This window comes from Pteropus medius, unplaced genomic scaffold (assembly GCF_902729225.1).
Source record: "Pteropus medius unplaced genomic scaffold, Ma_sr-lr_union100, whole genome shotgun sequence".
Lineage (NCBI taxonomy): Eukaryota > Metazoa > Chordata > Mammalia > Chiroptera > Pteropodidae > Pteropus > Pteropus medius.
This window is the reverse complement of record NW_024353517.1, coordinates 8,207,026-8,226,160: the sequence shown is the minus strand read 5'-3', so window position 1 is coordinate 8,226,160 and position 19,135 is coordinate 8,207,026.

The window sequence follows — 19,135 nt, the reverse complement described above, 5'->3', positions numbered from 1 at the left end:
TTGGGCTGTTTCCACTTTTGAGCTATATGAATAATGATTCTATAAACATTTGTGTACCAGTTTATATGTGGACGTATGTTTTAAATTCTTTGGCATATATACTTAGAAGTGAAATTGTTGGGTCACATAGTAACTCTGTGTTTAACTTTTTAAAGAACTTCCTTAGTGTTTTTCATAGTGGTTGCACCATTTTCCAATACCACAAGCAAGGTTTTATGGTTCCAATTTCTCCACATTTTCACTAATACTTGCTAATATCCATCTTTTTTTATTATAATCATCCTAGTGAGTGTAATGTGACATCTCATTGCAGTTTTCCCCAATGGGTAATGATGTTGAGCATGTTTTCATATGCTTATTGGCCATTTGTCTATCTTTGGAAAAATGTCAGTTCAAATCATTTGCTTATTTTATAATTAGGTTATCTGTATTTTTGTGTTGAATTCATTATATATTCTGTGTATTAGACAATATTAGATACATGATTTGAAAATATTTTCTCCTCCGATTTATTTTTTATGACCAGATTTATTGTGAAGTTTCCTTTCAAGTTTAACAGTGCCTCTTAGCTTCTAATATTTCTTGATAATATTGTCATTATTCATGACAATATTACTATTGCAAACAATGTTTCTCACTATAGTTATTATATGTGTATATATAAACATTTTTCTTTTATTAAGCCACAAGGTTAGTGGAAAGAGTATGCATTGAACAGTTGAGAAATTGGCACCTTAGTCACATTATTCATTAGCCTTTCATTGGCCAAGATTTAATTTTATTTATATAAAATCAGTTATAAGATCATCTCAAGAGAGAGAATGTTAATGATCAATTAACTAGAGTCAGTGAAGAAATTGTTTTAAAACTATCCTAAATAAATGAGAAGAAATTTTAGCAAGTATCTAAATATCACATCAATCAGCAAATAATTATTATTTCCAGAAATATTCTAAAAGAATTATTAACTGGCTTTACTATACCCTTATCTTCATGCCTTCCTCTAAAAATAAAACTTTTCATGTACTATGATGTACTGCAGATAGTCTAAAAGGTAATACTACACAGATATAGAATATCAAGTCCTGAGGTTCAGAAAACACACAATGACCAAAGTAATATAATGTAATAACTTCTGATTATACCCTTTGAAAATTAATTAGAAATAACTAACCTCAGGTATATTATTTAATTAAATGTACATAATATTGCTTGGATATCTGAAGATAAGAAGTCAAGTTTAGTCTATGTGTTATAATTGTGAATTTGGACTCTGTATAACTTTGATGGTTAATTATACTGAGAAACGTTCATCTTTTGATACTTGACTATGAGCTTATAAACATGGCTTCTGTAAGAGGATAGTCTAATCAGTGCTCAAATTAGAGTGACTCATAACAAAGTGAGCAAGGGCAGGATGGAAGAAACTTATAAGAATAGTTTGGTCGTGTGAGACTTGCTTCGGAATGTTTCTGCAATTGTAATCAGTATTGTATAATGCAGGCTCCTGTTTCATGCTGGAGACTACTTCAGTAAGAAAATGCTTTCAGTGCTAAGTCAGATAACTGTTGCTCCTTAATGGAGAGTAAGAGCAGAAAGATTCCTACTGAAATGTTTCATTGTAGTATGTAATAAAGTATTCAAATAATTATTAATGTTGGATCTGCTGATTACCTTATGTTCCATCAAATCTCATTCTTCTCCACAAAATCCACTGCTTTGATCCTAAATAATTAAAATTTCATTGTTTTCCCCAAATAACTTAGGACAGTACCTTTGAAGTCTGCATAAGTAAAAAGCAGGCTATTACAGAGTAAATATTCTTCTGTTAGTAGAGATGTATAAGTATTTGTAAAAGCCAATTATGAGAAGATAAAGTAGGGAGATACTTTGGTAATTATGTCTTGAATTAAAATAGAATAGAAATAAGGCTTAGATGTTTAGATACTGTAATTTATTTCAATATGTTTAAAACCTATTCTTTCTTTTTACATTTCCTTTTCCCCTCTGTCTCCCTCTACCATATAATTTTAACTGATTTTATGTACATATGTACTCACATATATTATGCATTGCTTCAGGAGCAGCAATAGCCACAGTTCAAATCCTAAGTCTGGGACTGTAATAAACATTCACACTGTTATTTATCTGGAAACACCAAAATTCTCAGGTTTTGCCATTTAAAGCCAAAAAATCCTCCTCACCTTACTATAGTATGGAATTTTGGAAAACTAATCTCAGTGCTATCAATTTGTTAAGTTAAATGAAGATTGTTACAAGTTTTGTGACCTTGCAGAGATCACTTGGTCTCTCTGGTACTTTGTTACTTCAGCTATAAAAATTATAAAACATAAAGAAATCCAGACAAGATAAAGATCTAGTCTTTAGATAGATAAAGATCTATCAACAAATGATTCAACTAGATCTTCTATCTAATGATCTAGTCTTTAGATAGATAAAGATCTATCAACAAATGATTCTTTTTAACTTTAGTGTTGCCAAGCAGGAAATTCTGTCAATGATAAATATTTTTAGGCTGGCCAGAGGCCAAGGTAATTTTGAAAATCACCAAAGTAAGGTCACAGCAAATTGGAATTTCATTGAAATTCAAGTCATTTGCTTTGAATGATAGATTATAAAGTGCGCAACAAAGAACAAATATATGCTGGTGAATTCTAAATTTTAAATTACTTTAAAGAAAAGAATTCTAAATCTCATGGCGCTAATTAAATTAGATTATATCTGTGACACAAAACTTATCTATTTAAATCAATTTAAAAACCGCTCATAATACAAAAGTTTTGTTTCTATGACTTCAAAAAGTTTGACAATGTCTTGCATGGGTACATCTTCCTTCATTTTCTTTAAGTAGATTTATTACACTTACAGGAAAAATTAATTTTGCTATTTTATTCTATGGAAAACAGCCAGAAGCCTCATTTTAATGCTGATAAAATTAAAACACATTGAAAAATATACTTAAATTCTTTCAGTAATAAGAACTATAAAAATTATGAATAAGATAATTTTCTGGCACAATTAAAGTTATTTAAACAATCTCCTCTACAGGAATAAATAAGAACATTTATTTTCTAGACTGCTAAGATATTGATGATAAAGTATAAGAAAAAGTCTTACCTTTATGAGGTCTTAAATTTATATATTTTAGTTAGTTTTTATTTGTTTCTTTTTTACACACCTGGAAACCTGCTAAAGGAGAGTTAAACTACATATTGCATTCTCAAAAGTCCTGTAAGTATTAGTAGAAGTTAACTTCATGTAATCATGATAAATAATTTTAGTAAATTAAAATTAAAAGACAATTATATTTATCTAATAAAGAGAATCTTAAAAATATCATAGAGCATGCATCATATTAATAATGAATTGTTGAAAGCTCTTCCCAAAAGACAATAACGCCTGCTCTAAGCACACTACTTTTCAACACTTTACTGGAGATTCTAGTAATTATAATTAGAAAAAATAAAAAGCATAAGCATAGAAAAGTAGAAAAAAATTATCCTTATTTACAGATTACATTATTTTGTATGTAGGAAATCTAAAAATTCTGTAAACTAAGTACAAAAATTGATAAGTGAATGTAGTAAGATTGCGGGACCAAAGTCGATAAAATTTAATCATGTTGAAACACAATGTCAACATTTAAAAAAATTTTAAATGGATACTATTTCCAATAGCATAAAAATGCTTAGGAATACATATAACAAAGGATATGCAATTTTACCAGAAAACTACAAAATATTATAGGCAAAATTAAAGAAAACCTAAAGAAATGTAATGAAATACCATGTTCATGATTGAAAGACATAATGTATTAAAATGCCAATTTCCTACAAATTGATATATAGATTAAAAATGCAATGTCAATCAGAAACCCCAAATTCTAAAAGTTGTTTTTAATGGTGGTGATTAAATGTAGATTTTTTTCTTGGAAACACAAACAGCAAAAAATCACAAGGCAATTTTGAAGACAAACAAATCTGTAAGATTTGCATTAATGAATATTAATACTTATTATAAAGCTATAATAATAGTATTGTACTAATACAAGTATAAAAAAATAGAGAAAAAAAATAGAGTCCAGACCATACATATATGGCCAACAAATTTATGACAAAGTTTACACTGCAGTGTAGTGAGGGAAAAAAGTGATTCTTCTTAGTAAATAATACTGGAGAAACTGGATACTTTGTGCCATAAACAAATATTAACTTATAATGGATCAATAATATGAAAAATAAAACTTTTAGCAGAAAATACAAGAGAATTTATTAGTGAATTGAGATAGGGTTTTTTAAAGAGGATACACAAAAATTGGTAGAAAAAATAAATGAATTAAACAAATTAAAATCAAGGCCATGCATTCATTAAAAGACAGCTTTAAGAGAATAAGAATGCAAGACATTTAGTAGGAGAAATATGAAACAAAACAGTGGTAAAATGATAAACAAGCTGATAAGAAAATGAGCTGACTTGAAAAGTATTTTACAAGAGAATGTAGCAAATGGAAAGATCTTTTGTGACATTTAGTCACAATATCACTACATAACTGCCTAAATGGATTAATTTTAAAGAGAAAATAATACTAGATTTTAGTCAGGTTATGAACAACTGGAATTTTTTCACACTGATGGTTAGAAGTATAAATTTACATCAACACTTTCGAAAATTGGTATCATATAATCCAGGAATTCCATGCTTAGGTCATATCCAAAAGAAATGTATATTTATGCTTATTTTTTAAATGTACATGAATACTTATAGCAGCAGTCTAATTGGAATGTCTATCAACATTACTGTGTATTCATTCAATGGAATACTACACAGCCATAAAAATGACAACTCTCAAGTAGGTACAACACAGAGGGTTCTTATAAACAAAATGTGGAGCAAAAGAGAGCAAAATGTGGAGTATAAGAGAGTACATGATTCAATTTACAGAAAATTGAAAACAGACAAAACTTATCTGTGTTGGAAGCCAAGATAATTGTTAATTTTCTGCAGTGTAGGCACTAGGAGGAGAAATGATGGAAGCTTCTCAGGTGCTGGTAATGTGTGTGTCTTAATATTAAGGCTGATTATATATGTGTGCTCCATTTGTGAAAAAATAATTCTATTTCAAACTCTCTTTTTTTGTCTACTTCTCTCTATTACCCATCAACAGAAGGTTGGGATAGAAAGTGATCTGGCTGCATTAGAAAGATATAAGCAAAATGTCACCACAATGCATATATTTATCATTTCATACTTTTTTTTGAATTATTTATTTAGAACAAATTACTAATAGTAAATTTCTAGATGAAATATATAAAAAATATTTTTCAGCTTCCATTGCAAGTTTCTAATAAGTTGCCAAAGTATTCCCTACAAATAAAGTCAAATTTCTATCAAAATTTACATAGGAAAAAATAAAAGATATGGTGATATCTCTATAACCTTAACTGCATTTGATTTTATCACATTTTTCTGTTATTAAAAAGCATTTATTGTTATTTTTTATATATATTTCTTTTACTTTAAATTTTGATTCTTCACTTTGGAGGAATTATTTCTTCATATCCTTTGACCATAAATAGGTTAGAAATTTAGCCTCATATTTAAATTTAAGTCTGCAAAAATATCCCTGCCCTAATCTTCAAACAGAAGGTATAACTGTGTCACACAGTTACCAGATAGTCATAAACTGAGAAAGCAATCTAGTACAGATTCTGTGTTAGGTAATTATTAGTCTCTACCTACTGAGTCTGAGTTCATTAACAAAAACATTAGGGGGCTGCATATCTCTCATTGATTACATATGCAATATCTATGAACTTTAATGGGATTTACATGCACACAATCAGGAGAGTTTCAATAGGCAGATTTAAAAATAACCATTTTCTAACTGCAGTGATACACTACAGGTTTTCTGGTTATATGGAACTCTTGGGGACCTGATTCATTTAGCCTTTGACTTTATTTAGCACAGTATACCCACAGGAAAGCTTTATGGAATTTTAAGTGTGTTTGGTATCACGTATTACTGCTTACACAAACACAGTTGTGCTTGCATACTCAGTTTTTTAGGCCATAGTATTTTTCAGTTTTCATCGTCAGACTTTGGGCTTTATGTGATTGCTTGAAGAGGGGTAAAACACAATTGAAGTAAGTCTGTTTGCCTGAGACTTTTTTATTAATCAGAAGTGTTTTTTTTAACGTTTAATTGGAAGTTTTACATTAAAAACAAACAAACAAACAAACAAAAAACATAACCTTCTTTTCTTAGTTGTATCTTTCTCTTGCATCTAAGTCCCAAATATCTGGAGTTGGGAAAGGAGCTAACCCATAAAATCTGGGCCTCTAATGCCATTAGGCTTGTTAATTGCCAATTGTCTTTCTAGTTTTCTGTGTAATAGTTGTCCGAAAAAATCATAATTACTATGTCCTTCCTTTTGTATTCTGGTGCCTCACTTCAGCAAAGAAAAGTGCGGTGGACTTCCACCATTTACAAAAAAAGAGAATGGCGTCTACGTGGGTTTAATCAGAGTTTTCAATAAGCAAGAGTCAATTTTTCAGAGAAATAAAATTAATAGTGGCGTTTAAATTTTTGGTAGGAATTCATAAATGCACTTTGTAAACTCATCAATGTTAGAAGTACATCCACATTAGGCAATCATTATGTAGATGAATGGTTCACTGGTGAATCAGGATACTCTGGAGGGTTTATTGGAACATAGATTGCTGGTACCCACCCTAAAGTTTCTGATTTATATGTCTGTCTGCTCGATATTGCATTTCTAACAAGTTCTCAGGTGAGAGTAATGCCGCTGTTCTAGAAAACTCACTGTGAGAACTACTAATACATAATGAAAAAAGCAATATTCCAGGCACAACTCCACAGCCTCTCTTCCATTCTAAAAACCCTATTGGAAGGCAAATTTTGAATGCAGTATTATTTTAGGGGTAATCTTATATCTATGCTATTTAAAAAATAAATCATTTAAAAAATATTGTATTTTATTGGTAACAAATTTTGACACACCTCAAGTATACTTGAACACAGCAGTTGAGACTGGCTTCTCGAAAGGCTCACCAAGGAACAGTTTCTAGTTGCTGCTTCTTCACTAGCCCTTCTGCTGTCTTCATCCAACTTCTCAATTTTTTTCTAGTTCCGGCATTCATTTCAATCACACTCTGACTCTTGCTCTTCTACCTCACATATTCTCTGTAGACAAGATGTTTTAAAGTTCCTCTGTGCCATTCTGCATAATCCAGGACCTTCTCTGCAGTTTCTCCACTGGGTCATTGCTGAACAGTGTGCCAATCATTTATGATAAATTCACGCGTCAGTAACCTACATCTTCTGATGCTTCCTGGCTATAGCATGGTTTTATGCTTCTCCAGCAAACCAGAAAGTTGATCATTATCCCATTTTGAAGGATCTCAATTCAACTTAAATAGTAGAGTAACAGGGGAGCTCCAGCTTGCCTTTCACAGAGGTGCCTACTCTAGATAGAGTTTAAAATATTAAGTCATGCATGCATCATAGTTCTCAGTGCAGATAGCCAATTTAAGCTCTAATCATGACTCTGAATTATGGGTATAATTAATAACATTTATTCATACTAAAGGGTGATTACATGCCTACTTATTTGCTGTTTTAAATAAGAGAAGCTAAAGCATGCTATCCTAATGCTATTCTGTTCTTCTTGACAACTTATTTGAATTTTTGCACATTAAGTTAATTTCAAACTACACTAAATACATGTGGGTTCCCAAGGGTCTGTCTCTAGTTTTAATCTATTTTAATCCATTAAGCATTGTTTGTTTTAAAGTCATGCAGTTTTATTTACATTTAACAGAGTTTACCTTTAATTCATTTCACAAAAACTTTCTATGATAGTTTTTTCTGCTCTTCTCTCAGCCTGGAATAGCCTTGTCAATCCCACCCCTCTGTCCCCTGCTCTGTCCATAGAAATTTGCATATTTTGAGGTACAACTCAGGCTCCTGCTCCAGGTATTCTTTCTATCCTAATATCCCTAATCCCCCTAATGGAAGCATTCACAGCACTTGGCCTTGTTTGAGTCATTTTTTTTATTCTCTATCAGAGCCCAGTAAGGTACTTTGAATACAGAAGTGATAAATATTTTCTGTTATTAAAAATCACCAATTCTCTAAATACTCAATACTAACAACATTCTGTGGAAGAGCCTGGCATTATAGAGAGAAAGAATACACGGTTTTTCTTCCAGAAAAACTCAGTCTAAGAGAAGAGGCAGGCATGCAAACCAAAAGTACAAAACAATGTAACAGTTGTAGAATACAAGTACCTAGAGTACTCTGACAGCACTATAAAATGTACAACTCTTTAATGCTTGGGAATTAGGGAGGACTTTGCATAGGTGACATATGAGCTGAGTCTTAAAATTGAAAAATCACTGAATAGGAGGGGAAGGAAACATCATTCAAAATTAATAGCATGCAGAAATAAAAAAGTTGAAAGTTGACATGGGAGATTACATAAACAGTTAAGCCTTATTTGCTTGAGGGTGCCATATAAAAGGGGGGTTGCAGGATATGAATTTGTGCCTCCAGCACCAGTTAAATACTTTTGTCTCTTATTCTTACCTTTCTAAAAGTGTAGTCCTCTGTAAAGGATGTGATACTGAGCTAGTTATTATAGAAGGTACAAAGATAATTCAATCAATGTGGTAGAGGGAAAGACAGACTCAAATAATAATAAACATTGTCTTATACAGAAAATATGTGTAAGGTAGGAGTATAGAGCAGAGAATGACTCACAGCAGGGGCAATATGAAAGTGCTTCAAGAGAGAGATAGTGACTTCAGTGAATCTTAGATGCAGGATGGCATTTAAAATGCAGAGAGAGAATCTTAGCCCGAGAAATTAGAATAAAAATAGTCAGTGGGCTGTAAACGTGTATAAGTCCAATGCCCCAAAAGGGCCATCTTGGTTTTAGAGTTGTTGCCTTGCCCTGCAGGGCTATATGCACTAGTAAAAACAGAATAATATTTGCTACCAACTAATTTTGCAGCATTTGAAGACTGATAAAGTGGAAAAGCACCTGACAAAAAAGGTTGAAATTCAAAAGGGTTCATCCATAATGTCTGTCAAACAAATCTTAAGATATTAAATAGTCAGCTTATTTAAAAAGAAAGAGAAAGAAACAGTTGCTGTGAACTTGTTTAGAGCAGCATGTAAACCGTTCCCTGCCAGTGGCAATGAGACATAAATTATGTACATTTACCTTAATAATAATAAATGAGGACAGTATTTCAACAGAGCAGGAGCTTCTTTCATAACTCGTTGCATCAGCATCATTAGAGTTCCAGAGAAGCCATCCATGGGTATGCCTTGTTTAGGATGTTATTTATTTATGGCCAAGCTTCCTTAGATTTGGAAGCACTGAGGCAATATTCTGACAGGTCAGATCAACACAACACACTGAGTGAGCTGGCCTTTGCTTTTCATTGGAGTGAGAAATGTTTATGAGGCTAAATTTTCTCTTAGAGTGCAAAGCCTTGAGGAGAGCTGTTACTCAGGCCCTGTCACTCAATAGAAAGAACAAGGGGATGGAATTTGGAGACAGAAGGTCTGATATTAAGTTGTAGTTCCATCACTTGCAAGCCATTTGATTTTGACCAATGCACTCATACTCTCTGAGGCTCCGTTTCTCCCTTTAAATACAGGGATAACCAATATCTACATTGTCTACAGGTTCACTGTGAAGATGATGAAAATAGTGTAGTATATAATGTATATAATTGTCCAATTCATATTATTACTTTTATAGCAGAAACTTAAGTAAAATGAAGTTCACCTTAACTAGGTTGGAATAAACCAGAGATCTCATCTTTCTTTTTCTACTACTACATGTTAAGATAATCTGCCCAGAGATCTTATGAGATTTCGTTTGCTTATATTCACATTTCCTTTTTTGTTCCTCTTAAGATTTCTCTTTTAAAAAGGCCATTTAATGGAACAGCTTCTAACTCTTAAGACTTTTGCCATTTTCTCAAACTGCAAGGCTTCTCACATTACCCCATCTGGTATTTGAAATAAAATATAACCCCCCGTAATGTGCTAATTGCCTCCAGAATAAAGCCTCACAATTGTAATTATTTCTTTTTTTATACAGTTTCTTCCTGCCATGGATAGTATTTTTCTGAATAAATGATAATATGGGATTGTCCGTATCAGATCAACAACCCATTATTTCTAAGAACTTGGGCTCTTAGAAGCCAAGAGTTTTATCTTCTGTAAAGGGTGGCAGCTCACCTGTCACTTGATTGCTATCACTTTCATAGAAGCAACGTCAAAATGCAGGGAGATCTGCTTCTGAAGAAGAAAGAAATTAAGATTCTGAACCATTCTTTTATTATACCTTAAAAATCACAACTCTAGATGAATATAAATAAATTATCTGAATAATAATGCAGAGATAATTAGAATTGTGAATTTAGCTCATCTGACTAATATTTTTAAAATCTAGTAATCACATATAATATTTATATGCTGTAGGTCTTCGTGTAAGACTTAAAATGTATTTTAAATTATAATTCGTTATTTATATCATAAAAATGACAAGATTCTGGCAATGAGCACCATGAGAACTCAGCAATATTTGGGATGGGAAAGATGATCTGGGAGACAGTTTTCTGGGGATGGTTAGAAACTTGCCATCAATGATAGCTCAACAGGGCAAGGTTAAGGCAAGAAAGGCATTTAAATACAAAAAAAAAAAAAGCAATGTGTTAAAATAAATGGTAATGGAGATTCAGACACATTTTTGGAGAGGCGAAATTGACAAGTATGAGTGAATGTTTTGATATAGAGGCTTAAAGAGTAAATAGAGTTTAAAAGAGTAAATAGTAAAGAATAATTTCCAGATTTTGAACTTTGAATACTAGGTGGTATCAGTAATTCATATTTGAATTATAGTGAAAAAATAGTTTTAAAAAAGGACAAGAAATATATCAATAATTTGAACGTTCGAAAATGGGATATGTCTTTGGGCTACTGAAGTAGAAATATCCATCAGGCAGCTAAGATATATGTATATAGAGCTTAAAGGAGTGTCAGGGCTGAATTTACAGATTTGGAAATCACTTATACCTAGATCCTAATCAAAACTATGATGTGGAAGAGATGTGAGAAGAGCATCAAAAATGGAAAGTCCTCCGAAGGGTACCAAGGGCAAACAGAGGAAGAAAATTCACTGACAGAGGCTTAGAGGGAATAATTACAAAAACAAAAACAAAAAACAAACAAACAAAAAACACCAGAATGAAGAGTATTATTGAACTAAATGAAGAAATAGATTTCAGCAGAGAAAAACTGACCTATAGTTTCCATTTCTGCCAATGTAAAGAAGGATTATAGAGATTATAGAGTATACATTGAATTTAGCACCTGAGATGGCTTTGTGGACATATTGAAAGCCAATTATTTCAATATAATAGTTCTTATAAAGTTAACAGTGGGATGTGAAACACCGGAAGAAAAAAATATTGGAAATACAAAGTGTAGGCATGGATGGCATAAGAAACAGAGAAAAGATGGTGAGTATATGGGTAGAAAGACACGGATTTTAAAAAGTTAGCTTTTTTTTTTTTGGCTGAGGATTGGTGTAGTCAAAGGAAAACATACCAATGGAGAAAGGGTTTGGAGGTAAATGAGAGGAGAGAAACAGTAGGTGAAAGAAGAATCCGGAAATATGAAAAGAAGTTGGCATTCAGGAAATCAATGTTTCAAATTTACCTTTAATTTGAAGAGAGACACTGCATCCTTCAAGAATGGAGTGAAGGAAATGAAGTTAGATTCCAGTAAAGGTAAATTCAGGGAAGTTGGATGGGAAACCAACACAGTTCAAATATGTCTATTCATGTTTATGCATGTTTACGAGAGCTTTTGTTTATGCTTGCCTGTACATGTACACAAGATTGACTTTGGGGGAGAAATATATGCAAACTATGATTGAGCACATTAAAAATGGATTTACTCATGATATCTCTTAACGCTACCTGTGAACTCTAAGATATTTTCCTGTCCCTACATCTGATTCTGAACTTGAATTGAGCAATTCACAAAGTCATTACTTATCTTCTACTTTTCTCGCTAAGTCTTTATGGAATTACTTTCCTTAACAGACAAAACACATGGTTTCTGATTTAGAAGGCTTCTCTAGCACATTAAAATAATATTGGCAGATAACTTTCTAGAGATAAATCTTAACATTTTAAAGAGGAGTAAAGAAGCATTTGTTTTCATATTAAGAAGAATGGCCCTTCAGAGATGTCTATTGATTTCATAGAGATTTCAAAAAAGAGTAATGGCTGACTGAAAATAGCAATGGGTGTGAGAAATGATACTGCTGTAACTCTTAGTAAATATAAGAAATTAGATTAAGCAATGGGCCAAATAAGCCTGATTCTTGCTTTCCTACAGGAGAAACACCTCTAGCAGTACGTTCAGGAGTGAGATTGCACTTTGGTCCAGCACAGTGTTCAGCATAGGAATAGAAGAAGAAAAGTGTGGAAAACAGAATGAAATAAATAATTTGCATTGAAGTTAGAAAACATAAAATAAGTAATAATAAAAGAAAAAATTTATAAATAGAAAGAAAAAAAAAGAACTCTTGTCTTGTTAGATGTAGATTAAGCAGATGAGAAGGGTACTGCTAGCCAAACCACACTTGGAAATTCTATACAGTTCTGGATGTGAAAGTACAAAGGAGATGCTGAAAAGTTGTATCAGCAGAGGAAGACTTTCCAGAAGAGTAGAGTCTAGAGGTAATAATGAGACTTGAAACAATCATAATTGTGTAAGCAAAAGAAGAGAAGAGAAAACATTGCCAGGATAATCATGTAGAAGAATTAGACTTTTTCCTCTGATTTCAAAGAGGCAGACATAATACTTTTATTTTACTTATTTATTTTTCTTTTTGGGAGATTTCTACTATGGGGGATGAATCATTTACATTTTCAGTTTACGGTACCATTTCATCATTCTTCTTTAAAATAATTTATCTAATATTTATTCTCTTTATCCCCATAACATGACCCACTCTTACTCTACTCTATAGGCAATGATTTTTAATATAAATCTTTTTGTTTGTTTGTTTTGTTCTCAAAAAACATGTTTAGTGGTATAATATATAATTCTGTTCTTAACTTTTTTTCAAGCTTTATATTCCTTATAATTATTTGCTATACCATGTTTATATCTAACCTTTTGCTCATAACTGCTGCTTAATACTCCATGGTGAATATCTACCATGCTTCACCTCTTTGGTCCCTGAATGATAGACACAAAGATTGCCTCAAATATCCACACCCTGTACCACCATCATGGATAAAGCCATGACAAACATTTTTGTACATGTCCCTTTATGGACCTGTGTGATAATTTATTTGGGCTATATACCCCAAGACAGAATTGCAGTGTCATTGGGTATCTCCATGCCTAATTTACCTAATTAGTACAGGATTCCTCACCAGAATGGCTACCTTATTTTCAATTCCTCCTAGTAGATGAAAGCTTTTATACTCTCAACAATTCTGATATTACTTATTGTCCCAATTTTTATCAGTCAATATTAAGGGGGGATGGTTTTCCATTGTAGATTTAATTTGTGTTTTTCTTGTTATTATGAATTTTGAGCATTTTTTCTCATGCTTTGTATTTTTTATAATTCTTTATCTATAAACTAACTTCCAGTCTATATCCTTTGAAGTTTCTCCATTGGAGTTGCATTGCTTTTTTGATTTTTGCAGCAGTTCCTAGTCGCATTTGGACAACAAAAATATTTCCACTCATTCTGTCATATCTATACTAATTTTGTCCATGGTGTCCTTAGCTGAACTATAAATCTTTATTTATTATGTAAACAATTGAATTCTATTTTTACTTTATGGCTTTGAAATATGAAATTTCAAATTACTTTGAAATTTTAAGAAAATTTCAGTCATTATATCCCAAAGATCATCTCTCCCCCTACCCCCCACTTTTTTTTTTCCTTGTAGAAGTTATAGGATAATAAAGTTTGGCTTAACATAAAGAAAAATTTTTCTATGCATTTGAATTAACATAAAAAAAATTATTTACCTTAGAGTATGGCAATATTCAACCTTTGAAGCATTCAAGGTCTCTGTGAAGGGTTGCTGTCTTGACAAAATGGTACACTTGAGTCTCAATAAGAGCAGGTAGGACTACTTAGCAATGACTATCTGAAATAGCAAAAAAGAAAAGTGGAAGCAGACCTACTGTCCCTAATTATGGGGCTAGATTCCCAAATTTCAATTTATTTATATCATAGACTATTATATAGCACTTAAGATGAATGAAGCACATCAATATATTCAAACATGAATAAATTCCAATATCATGTGAAGTAAAAATATCAAGTTCCTTACATATAATACAGTATAATTAATATAAATTACTGAAATTCATAAAGTACAGTGTTTAAAACTATGTGTTTTTAAAAAATAAATGTAGAAAAATTTCTACAAATAATGGTGAAAGAGATTTAAAAATAAAAAGGATGGGAGAGGACTGACATCATGAAGATGGTAAGTAGGTGACCCAAGCTTCCTCCTTCCCACATAGATTAACAATTAGCTATCCATAAACAAAAACTCAGGAGTAATGAATACAGAATATTTTTTAAAAATGTAAATTGTGACATCAAAAATATAAAATGTGTGGGGAGAAGCCAATTGGTACAGTTTATATCAAATTAAATTTAATTTGTTGTCAGCTTAAAATAAACTGTTATATCAATAAGATGTTTCAAATAAGCCTCGAGGTAACCACAACACAAAATCTATAGTAGATACATAAAAAATAAAGAGAAGGGGATCAAAATATACACTATGAAAATTATCAATTCAAAAGGAAGACAGCAAGAGAGTAAGAAAGGAGCAAAGGACCTACAAGAAAAGCAGAAAATATTAACAAGATGGCTATAGTAAGTCCTTAGCGATTAATAATTACTTTAAATGTAAATGGATTAAATTCTCCAATTGAAAGGCATAGTGTGGCTGAATGGATAGAAAATAAAACCTAACTTTATCATACCTACAAGAGATTTCACTGTACCTTCAAGTACATACATAAGATCAAAGTGAAGGGACGGTAAAAAAGATATTCCATGCAAATGGAAGACAACAGAGGACAAGGATAGCTATATTTTAATCAGAGAAAATAGACATTAAGTCATAATCTGTAACAAGAGACAAAAGAAAGTCATTATGAAATGATAAAAGGGTAAATCATCAAGAGAATATAACAATTATAAATTACATGTAACCAACACAGAAGCATCTAAATATGAAAAAATGTATCTAAATACAAGATCTGAAGGGAGTAATAGACAACATTACAAGAACAGCAGGATACTTTAGTACTCTTTCAACAATAGATAGATCAACCAGACAGAAAATCAATAACTAAACATTCGACTTGCACAAATTTTAGACTAAATAGACATAACAGACATTATAGAACATTCCATCTAACAGCAGTAGAATACATATACTTCTCAAGTACACATAGAACATTCTCCAGGATAGATTATATGTTCGTTCACAACACAAGTCTTAATAAATTTAGAAAGACAGAAATCATAACAAGTGTCTTTTCTAATCACGATGGAATAAAACTAGAAATCAAAAACTGGAAAATTCACAAATATGTGGAAATTAGACAACACACTTCTAAACAACCAGTGAGTCAAACAGGAAATCAAAAGCAAATTAAAAAATATATTGAACCAAACAAAATGGAAACACAACACAGCAAAACTTATGGGATGCATTAAAGCAATGCTGAGAGAGTAGTTTAGCAATAAATACCCACATTAAAAGAGATCTCAAATAAGCAGCCTAACTCTATACTTCAAGAAACTATAAAAACAAAATAAACAAAGACCAAAGTTACCAGGAAGAAGATAAAAAATATCAGAGTGGAAATAAATAAAGATGAGAAACACAATAGGAAAGATCAACAGCTAACATATCAACAGTGAAAGGTTGAAAGCTTTCTATTTAAAATCAGGAACAAAATAAGGGTACCCACTCTCACCACCCCTATTCAGTAAATCCTAGCCAGAACAATTAAGTAAGGGAAATAAATCAAAGGCATCCAAATCGAAAAGGAAGATTGTCTTTGATTGCTGACAACATGATCTTGTATATAGAAAATTCTAAGAATCCACTATAAACTGTTAAAAGTAAAAAACAAATTCAGTACAGTTTTAGTATACAAAATCAACATACAAAATTTGATTCCATTTCTACACCTCAACAAAGAACTATCTGAAAAAGAAATTTTTAAAAATCTCATTTATAATACCATTAAAAACAATACAATACTTAAAAATAAATTTAACCAAAGAAATAAAAAAATCTATATACCAAAAATATAAGTTTTGATGAAAGAAATCGAAGAAGGCACAAATAAATGGGAAGATATTCTATGATTATGGGTCAGAAGAATTAGTATTGTTAAAATGTTCATGTTACCAAAAGCTATCTATAGATTGAATGCAATCCTTATCGAAATTCCAATATTATTTTTCACAAAAATAGAAAAAAAAATATTATAAAATTTGTATGACACTACGAAAGATCCCAAATAACCAAAGCAATTTTGAGTTAGAATAAAGCTGGAGACACCGCATTTCCTGATTTCAAATTATATTACAAAGAATTGAGAATCCATAAATAAATAAATATAAAAATAAACACATATAACATTTTGTTACATTGACAAGACAGCCAAGAATACTCAATGGGGATAAGATAGTCTCTTCAACAAATAGTATTGGCAAAACTGGATATTCACAGGCAAAAGAGTGATATTGCATCCCTATTGTGCACCACTCACAAAAATTAACTTGAAATGGATTAAGAACTTAAAAATGATATCTGAAACCATAAAATTCCTAGAAAAAACATAGGAATAATGTTCATTGACATTAGTCTTGGCAATGATTTTTTGGATATGTGCGACACCAAAAGCATAAGCAACAAAAGCAAAAATCAACAGGAGAAACTACATCAAACTAAAAAACTTCTGCATAGCTTAAGAAAAACAATAAAATGAAATGACAGCCTACAGAACAAAATAAAATATCTGCAAAATTATATATCTGACAAGAGATTAATATTCAAAACATATGAGGACCTTAAGTAATTCAATAGCAAAACCACAAACAACTAAATAATAAAATGGGCAGAGGACTTCAATAGACACTTCTCCAAAGAAGAAATACAAATGGCCAATAGGTACATGCAAATGTGCTAAGCATCACTAATCATCAGGAAATATATATCAGCACCACAATGAGATCCTTACTCCTGTTAGAATGGCTATTATCAAAAAGACAAGAGATAACAAATGTTAGTGATGATGAGGAGAAAAGGGAATACTTGTTCACTGTTTTTGGGAATGGAAATTGGTTCAACCACTATGATAAACAGCACAGAGCTTCCTCAAAAAACTAAAAATAGAACTACCATATGATCCAGCAATTTCACTTCCAGGTATATAGTCAAAGGAAATGAAACCATTATCACAAGGAGATATCCATACTTGTATGTTCATTGCAGCATTATTCACTATAGCCAAGACATGGAAACAACCTAAGTATCCACTGGCAGATGAATGAATAAAAAATATTTCAGTATATAAATACAATGAAATATTATTTGGCCATAAAAAGAAGAAAATCCTGCAATTTGTGACAATACCAATAGACCTAGAAGGCCTCATACTAAGACAGAGAAAAACAAATACTGTCTGATCTCACTTATACGTGGAATCTAAAAATATCAAACTCATAGAAATAGAGAAAACAATGGTTACCAGAAACTGAGAGTTATGGTAATGGGGGGATATTTTTCAAAGAGTACAAACTTTCAGTCATAAGGCCAATAAATTTTGAGGATCTAAAGTACAGCATGGTGACTGTAGTTAACAATATTTCATTATGTACCTGAAAGTTACCATGAGACTAGAGTTGTAATATTCTTACCATAACAACAACAATATTAGCCTTCGCTAGACACTGAATCTGCTGGCACCATAATCTTGGACTTCCCAGACCCCAGAACTTTGAAATATAAATGATTGTTGTTTATAAGCCACCCAGTTTATGGCATTTTTCTTATAGCAGCCTGAATGGACTAAGATGCTTCACTCTTGACAACCTCTTTAATCCCTTCTCTCCCTTCTTAAACTATGTAATACAGAGTTATAAATATAGCTCTGCAAATACTTCTATCTCTCTCACCTTCCCCTTCCTTTCTTGTGCAAGTCTGAAAAAGCAAAACTAATTAAATGTAACTATCCATCAGGTCCAAGGAAACTGGACATTGATGGATGAAAAACACAAAACCAAGTTGACTTGTTTCACTGTAAATTCTTGACGACAAATCTCAAACGAATTTTCAAACACTGCCTGGTGATTTTGGTACACTTCCCTAAACTTTCTTTTTCTTACTCCCCCACATAAGTAGTTTGTCTTCTCTTCCTTCAAATTCCTATTTTGACTAACACTCAGTTCTTAACCTTGCCACATACTTCGTAAAGAAAGTATAAGCAACTGACAAGAGAAATCTCCCATGTCGCCACAACCAATATATACCATCTTCCCTCTTTATTAAGGTGAACCATTCCTGCCCTTATCAATTCCTACCCTTCCTTGGGTGCTCTAGATAGAAGATGTACTGCCACCACATCAGCAGGAGCCACAATCATATCCTGCTTGGACTGCTGCAGTAGCTTCCTGCTTCATGTCTTCCTCTTGTCCTATGATAATACATTCACTACCCAGCAGCAAATATTGTTTCAAAAACATTATCACATTTATCATGCTTTTAAAAAACTATTCGATGGCTTTCCATCACTTTTAGTATAAAATATAAAATACTTTTCTGATTTAAAAAGAGAGAGAGAGGAGAGAGAAAGAGAGGGAAGGAGACGGAGGGAGGGAGAGAGGGAGAGAGAGAAGGAGAGAGAGAATCTTGATTATTTGAGAGAGAACTTCATCTTCTCTTATTCTTTTCATTCCTCTTCTCTCCAGTGATGCATTCCAGGCTGATTTCT